Here is a 2,500-nt window from a genome sequence, read left to right on the forward strand (position 1 = left end):
AATGTCGGTAGCAATCTACCGGCTGACATTTACACGGTGTCAAGAGTTTAGGAACTGGATTATTAATTCCTGAGGACTTGTGGACATATTGTCAGCGCGTAGCGTGTGGTGAAAACAACATCCTTCACGTCTGAGTGACAGGCTGCCCCCCGCTGTAATGAGTCAGAGCCCGTTTCCATCAAAGCTTTGGACCAGCGTTTGAGCACTGCCATGGAGCTGTACGGACCTATGAAACAGCATGGAGCCATGGAGCTGTATGGACCTATGAAACAGCATGGAGCCATGGAGCTGTATGGACCTATGAAACAGCATGGAGCCATGGAGCTGTACGGACCTATGAAACAGCATGGAGCCATGGAGCTGTATGGATCTATGAAACAGCACAGTGCCATGGAGCTGTATGGACCTATGAAACAGCATGGAGCCATGGAGCTGTACGGACCTATGAAACAGCACAGTGCCATGGAGCTGTACGGACCTATGAAACAGCACAGTGCCATGGAGCTGTACGGACCTATGAAACAGCACAGTGCCATGGAGCTGTATGGATATATGAAACAGCACAGTGCCATGGAGCTGTACGGACCTATGAAACAGCAGTGCCATGGAGCTGTACAGACCTATGAAACAGCACAGTGCCATGGAGCTGTACGGACCTATGAAACAGCAGTGCCATGGAGCTGTACGGACCTATGAAACAGCAGTGCCATGGAGCTGTACGGACCTATGAAACAGCATGGAGCTGTACGGACCTATGAAACAGCACAGTGCCATGGAGCTGTACGGACCTATGAAACAGCAGTGCCATGGAGCTGTACGGACCTATGAAACAGCAGCAGTGCCATGGAGCTGTACAGACCTATGAAACTGCACAGTGCCATGGAGCTGTACAGACCTATGAAACAGCATGGAGCTGTACTGACCTATGAAACTGCACAGTGCCATGGAGCTGTACAGACCTATGAAACAGCATGGAGCTGTACTGACCTATGAAACAGCAGCAGTGCCATGGAGCTGTACGGACCTTTGAAACAGCAGTGCCATGGAGCTGTACGGACCTATGAAACAGCAGCAGTGCCATGGAGCTGTACGGACCTATGAAACAGTACAGTGCCATGGAGCTGTACGGACCTATGAAACAGCAGCAGTGCCATGGAGCTGTACTGACCTATGAAACAGCAGCAGTGCCATGGAGCTGTACGGACCTATGAAACAGTACAGTGCCATGGAGCTGTACGGACCTATGAAACAGCACAGTGCCATGGAGCTGTACTGACCTATGAAACAGCAGCAGTGCCATGGAGCTGTACGGACCTATGAAACAGTACAGTGCCATGGAGCTGTACGGACCTATGAAACAGTACAGTGCCATGGAGCTGTACTGACCTTTGAAACAGCAGCAGTGCCATGGAGCTGTACGGACCTATGAAACAGCACAGTGCCATGGAGCTGTACTGACCTATGAAACAGCAGCAGTGCCATGGAGCTGTACTGACCTATGAAACAGCAGCAGTGCCATGGAGCTGTACGGACCTATGAAACAGTACAGTGCCATGGAGCTGTACGGACCTATGAAACAGTACAGTGCCATGGAGCTGTACTGACCTTTGAAACAGCAGCAGTGCCATGGAGCTGTACTGACCTATGAAACAGCACAGTGCCATGGAGCTGTACGGACCTATGAAACAGTACAGTGCCATGGAGCTGTACGGACCTATGAAACAGCACAGTGCCATGGAGCTGTACTGACCTTTGAAACAGCAGCAGTGCCATGGAGCTGTACTGACCTATGAAACAGTACAGTGCCATGGAGCTGTACTGACCTTTGAAACAGCAGCAGTGCCATGGAGCTGTACGGACCTATGAAACAGTACAGTGCCATGGAGCTGTACTGACCTATGAAACAGCAGCAGTGCCATGGAGCTGTACTGACCTATGAAACAGCAGCAGTGCCATGGAGCTGTACTGACCTATGAAACAGCAGCAGTGCCATGGAGCTGTACGGACCTATGAAACAGTACAGTGCCATGGAGCTGTACGGACCTATGAAACAGTACAGTGCCATGGAGCTGTACTGACCTATGAAACAGCAGCAGTGCCATGGAGCTGTACGGACCTATGAAACAGTACAGTGCCATGGAGCTGTACGGACCTATGAAACAGTACAGTGCCATGGAGCTGTACGGACCTATGAAACAGTACAGTGCCATGGAGCTGTACGGACCTATGAAACAGTACAGTGCCATGGAGCTGTACTGACCTTTGAAACAGCAGCAGTGCCATGGAGCTGTACTGACCTATGAAACAGCACAGTGCCATGGAGCTGTACGGACCTATGAAACAGTACAGTGCCATGGAGCTGTACTGACCTTTGAAACAGCAGCAGTGCCATGGAGCTGTACGGACCTATGAAACAGCACAGTGCCATGGAGCTGTACTGACCTTTGAAACAGCAGCAGTGCCATGGAGCTGTACTGACCTTTGAAACAGCAGCAGTGCC

The sequence above is a fragment of the Poromitra crassiceps genome (genome assembly GCF_964638095.1).
Source record: "Poromitra crassiceps genome assembly, chromosome: 25".
Lineage (NCBI taxonomy): Eukaryota > Metazoa > Chordata > Actinopteri > Beryciformes > Melamphaidae > Poromitra > Poromitra crassiceps.